The sequence below is a fragment of the Enhydra lutris genome, unplaced genomic scaffold (genome assembly GCF_002288905.1).
Source record: "Enhydra lutris kenyoni isolate GAN:26980312 unplaced genomic scaffold, ASM228890v2 scaffoldscaffold29, whole genome shotgun sequence".
Classification (NCBI taxonomy): domain Eukaryota; kingdom Metazoa; phylum Chordata; class Mammalia; order Carnivora; family Mustelidae; genus Enhydra; species Enhydra lutris.
In genome coordinates, this window is record NW_019154113.1 from 13,950,879 (window position 1) to 13,956,669 (window position 5,791).

The window sequence follows — 5,791 nt, forward strand, 5'->3', positions numbered from 1 at the left end:
TCTCTCTCTCTCTCTCTGTCAAATAAATAGATAAATAAAATCTTAAAAAAAAAAAAAAAAAAGAAAGATGTCCTTCCAGGGAGGTCTCCTGCAAACGCTCTGCAAGCTATGCTGAAGGTCCGTCCAGTGCTCCTTACACCGCAAGGGGACAGAGGAACCGAAGTCTTTCAGGAAAGGTGAGCCCATGTGGTGGCGATGAGGCCAGATGGAGAGGAGGTGGAGAGAGGGGAAGGGGGCCAGTGTCCTCAGAGAGGGAGGCGGGAGCAGAGGCTGGGAGGATGCGTGCTCACAGCCTCCAGCTGGCTCCCAGGACGACAGGTAGAGCTGCCTGGCCAAGGTGCTCGGGGAAGCGGGGTGGTCCTTGTATGCCCCAGGTGGTGGGGGCTGGAGTGGCTAATGGCAAAGCTGGTCCTTTCCTGGGGCTTCGCTTCTCGGGCTGGAAAGGAGAGGGGCTGCTGGTGCCTGGGCAGGCATGGGGAAGCTGTTGGCCAGATGCCCGAATGAGAATATGCTGGAAGAAGGGCCTCAGGGGCGGCTGCTCCCCACCTCACCAGCCCCATCCCACTGGCCACAGTTTGTGGGAGGAGGAATCATGGCAATGAGGTTACTCCTCCCAGAGCTGTGAAGGCTGGGCCCTCAGAATAGCATTCTCCAGAGAAAGGTTTTGGAGGTGTTGGAAGCCAAGGAGGGGTCGGCTAAACAGACCTCTTCCCTTGTTTGCCCTGAGGAAGAGAATATTCCCATCTTACAGATGGAACAACTGAGATTCAGAGACACTGTGACTTGTCCAGGGTCACACAGATAGGCGTTTCCACCAGGTGTGCTGGAAGCCAGGGTCTGGGCCGTGTTTTCTGAACACAAGCCAACACCGCAAGCTCTCAGAGCTGCCGGTCTGTGTTCTGATTCTCAGACCCCACCCACCTTCAGGGACGAAAACCTCCCTCAGGGTCAGGGCACACCCACCCATTCCCTACCTCCTCTGAGGTCCACTCTGGAGATCCCCTGGACTCTCTCATCACATGGGTTCTAAGCACCAAACTCCCTCCACTCCTAAAGCAGAGATTCTGTGAGCTATGGAACTCACATGCCATGGGGGCTCCTGTCCCTTGGTCTGTGACTGAAAAATAAGACCCCACTTACACTTATGCCCAAATGACAGAGGTCCTAAACCACTCATCTCCCTGGGCAGGGACGTTAGCCGCCCCCGCCCTCCCCCCATCACAGTGTTTCTAGGCATCCTGGGGACCTCTCAGAGGGAGCCTCACATGTGCTCAGTCCGTCCGTGGCAAGTCCACTATTTGTCCACTATTCACAGCTTTCCTGCCATTGTAACCACGAAAGGGGACCAACCGTCCCAACAATGATACATGTGCCAGTGTCTGCTGGAGCCCATGCCTGAAGGGCTCCTCTGCTGATGTCCGTGTCTGGAGGACCACTGTGGTTGGCAGCATCTCACAAAGGCCCTCCCGGAGACTGCTCAAGCCCCATCTCACGGGTCTCCACATGTGCCCAGAAGGCCGGCACAGGCACAGGGGCTCTGCCGTCCTCCCATGAACCTCCAACCTCCCAGTGGCATCTGACAGTAATGGCGTTCCTCCTCCCCCTGGGTCCTAAATGCTGCCTTCTGACCCTGGCCATCAAAGCGTGTGAAGAAATATTGCTGGAATATTCTTATGGCTCTTCAAGGATTTTTTTTTTTTTTTTTGCTTGCACATTCCTATCAGTGCATTTTTAAAAAATCAACTACTCTAGTCGTCCCCTGTCCACAGTTTCGCTTTCTGTAGACTCAGCTGCTTGTAATCCACTGGAAAGAGGTGACCCTTCTTTGGACCTAGCGTCAGAAGGTCAGTGGTGGCTTCACGCTACGTCATGGTGCCTACGTCACCCACCTCACTTTGTCTTGTCGGGTAGGCATTTTGTCGTCTCAGCATCACAAGAAGGGCAAAACAGTGCAATAGGGTATTTTGAGAGAGATAGAGACCACATTCACATAACTTTTATCACAATATATTGTTAAAATTATTCTATTTGATTATTAATCATTGTTCTTAATCTCTTGCTGTGCTTAATTTATAAATTACACTTTATCGTGGGTATGGGTGTATAGGGAAATCGGGATATATAGGGCTATCTGTGGTTTCGGACATTCCCTGGGGGTCTTGGAACGTCTCCCTGAAGATAAGGGAAGGAGTATTCTACCCCTGGATGTGCAAATCTGTTTATTCATCTATTGTATACATATAGCTCTGCACTGATGTAGGATAGATATTAAAACCAGGTACAAAGTGGAAATGTACAAGCATGATCTTTTTCATAATATAAACACTTATGTACTTATGAGTTATGTTTATGAAAACCACATATAAAAACAGAAATGTAAGAAGAATGGATAGGATAAATGCAAAGAAGTGCTCTTATTCTCTCTGCCTCTACCCTACCTCTTGTCTTTTAAAAAAAATCTTTATTTTTCACTGAGGTATAACTGACATACAACATTGTATTATTTTTAAATGTGCAACATACAGGCATTTCCTGTGGAATGATTATACATTAAGTCTAGTTAGTATCTGTTATCAGGCGTAGTTCTTACAATGAGAATTTTTAAGAACTATTCTCTTAGCAACTTTCAAATCCACAATGCAGTATTGTTGACAGTGGCCCTCGTTCTGGTCTTTTCTCCCCTCCTCACTCCCAGGGGCAGGCACCTCATTCCGGAAATGATACTCTTCTTCAACGTCTGTGTGCGATCCTAGGCGTCCATTCCACACACAGAATTTCACTTCCGTGTGGCTGCTGTGTTGGGTGGAATGTGTCTTTCCCTTTGTTTTCACATCAGATCAGGAGACAGGACAGAGAGGCTGAGGGACTACTTTGGGACACAGGGAGGAGGTCTGGAAGGCTGTCCATCCTAATGTTTGTCAGCCCAGCCTGCCAGGACACAAATACCTTAAACTGGGTGCTTTAAATACAGAAAGTTCTTTCCCAGAGTTCTGGAGGCTGAAGTCCAAGATCAAGGTGTGGGCGGGGCTGGTTTCCTCTTTGGCCTGCAGATGGCTGCCTTCTTGCTGTGCCCCATGAAGTTTGCTTTTCCTCTGTGCACACACACCCCAGCTGTCTCTCATTCCCGGAAGGGCCCCACCCTATGGCCACACTTAACCTTCTTACCTCTTTAAAGGCTTTGTCTCCAAATATAAGCACGTTCAGGTAGTAAGATTAGGTTTTCAACATGTGAAATCTGGGGGGAACTTAATTCAGTCGATAATCACTCTCAAACATGAGCTCTTCAAGTCGCTAGTCTGCCTGATGGCTAACCTGGGGGTGTGACCTGGGAGTGCTCCCCCAGAGGGTGCTGGTGGTGTGACCTCCCATGGGATGGCCCAGCAGAATCTCCATGCTACCAGTGGGGGCTCCTCCATCCCTGACCCCAGGATGCTGTTCCACCAACCCCTCTGCCTGGATTATCCCACCCTCTGCTCTCAACAGCCCCCTTGCCACACACCTCCCCCCTCCACCTGCCCAAATCCTGCCTGTCCTTTCTGCAGACTCAAATGCCACCTCCTCCATGATGCCCTCCACGAGAAGCAGGCTGAATCTGACACTAGGGTGACCAGAGGGGTTGAGGGCCCTTCAATGAGGAGGGAGTGGTGTTAAAAGCCAGTTTGCTCTTCGTTTGCCAAGCCCTGGGCTCAGGGAGCTGGGTTTGTGAAGGCGAACTCTTTCTTCTGATTTGCACCAAGGCTCCCTGGGGCTAGGAGGGTGTCTCAGCCCTGCCAGAAATGACTTATCTTTTTTTGTGTTAAGATTTTATTTATTTATTAGAGAGAAAGAGAGAGAGTGAGAGAGAGCATGAGGCGGGGCGGGGGGGTGGGTTGCAGATGGAGAAGCAGGGTCCCCGCTGAGCCGACAGCCAGACTCAGGGCTCTATCCCAGAGCCCTGGGATCATGACCTGAGCTGAAGGCAGATGCTTAACTGACTGAGCCACCCAGGCGCCCAGAAATGACTTGTCTTTTTTCCTCATTTCCACAGAACGTCACGGCACTTCTCATGCACAATCCTGTATTATACATATTTTTGCATTGAATCTTCACCTTCCTAGAGATGAGTTCTGAGTGTGCCGGATTCTATCTTCCCTTCTTTCAGTTTCTTCCTGGTGTCCACTCAGTCCTTTGTCATTCCTTCGTTCCATATAAATACCCCTGACACTCAGCAGAGTAAATTCAACTGCAGTTTGTTGACTGAATGTGTGAGTGAGACGTCCCCTCTGCCTCCACATCCTCCGTATCTTCCCGTGTCCTGTCCCCTCAGTCCTTCCTGCTCTTTTGGTCAGTTTCCAGAATTAGACCCCCCTTTGGAGCTAGCCTCAGCTGTGGGTGGCCAGGCGGCCTCTGGTGTGAGCACAGGGCGCCATACCCAAGGTCTCAGCCTTTTTATGACCCGCAAGTGCCTTCTTTGCTGAAGGCCACCCACCCTCATTCTCCAGGGGCTTTCTCTGTGCCGCTCCACACTCCTCTCCCACTGGAGGACAATCAATTTGACCAGGCAACGTAGACAGAGACCCCACATCCCAATGCTCCCTCAAAGTAGTGGGCAGAAACTTCTAGCAACCAGGGCCGTGCTTCGAAGAAAGGAAGTGGGCAGAGAGGTAGGCACTGGACATGGATCAGACCCCAGCTTTTCCAGTGTGGGAGAGGGGTGCTAGGAACGCCTCAGCTGATAGCTCCTGGGAGAACAACACTATTGTGCTCTGATGGAGAGGTGGGTCAAAGCCAGAAAATCCCCACAAAACCAAGCAAGTAAGTGCATTGACTTTCTTCAGGCTGCGGCAATGGGAGAACACCCCAGATCCGAAGATTTGAGTATCTCATGAGGCGAGGTAGTTTTGCCTTCAACTTTTCTAGGGAGGAGCAGGTAAGTTACGGATGGAGTGATTTTAGAGTCGGGCTGTTTCTGTGATCAGGGCTGGTCTCAGTCATCAGGACAGGGAGTGTTTCCTCTCCCTGTCTAGCTAGTTTTGGGGGACAGTAGTTCTGCCAGTCACTGATGGCACAAAGAACAGAAGGCTGGAGGGACAGGGTCCAGCCGGGTCACAGGGAATGTGGGGTTCGTCTGTGAGTCCATGGGAGTCATGAGGAAGAGGGAACAGCCTGTCTTCTCTGTCATATGGGAAAGGCCCGTTCTTTGGGGCAAGCTGTTTTCCAGAACACAAATGAATGGGAAGATTTCAGGATATGCCAGCTTGGGAGAATTTCTTCACTGTTTCTGTTTGCTGGGAGAACGCGGCTCAAGGAAAGTTCAGTGTTGTCCAGTTCTCCCCATGATCTTGTCTGATAAGTATTACCAAGAGTCAAGATCTTGGTAAGATGGAGAGTCTTATGCTGTACCGACTGAGCCAGCCAGGAGCCCCAGCCAGGCCCATTTTGTAACAGGCCTGGCAGGTCTTTGGACACTGAGGCCCTGAGGACCTCTTTTCTCTGCTTCTGCAGACAGCAGCTTCGTTGGTGGGGGGGGCGGAATCTAGACACAGGGAGGGGAGTGGGTTATTTGGAGTCAGCTAGGAAGGAGGAAATTGCAGAAACAAAAGATTGTTTATGTTGAATTATCTGTCCATTTGTTTGAATTCTCCATTGACTTCACACGCTGTGGTCTTGATCTTCATTAGAGAATAAAGTTACAGAGAAGTGGATTGAAATTTTGGTGCCAAGAATGATTTCTTGCCCAAAGAGTGTAAAATCTCTGAGTCTTAAATCGGACTTGAGGGCTTGGATTTGAGGTAGAACTCAACGTTTAGAA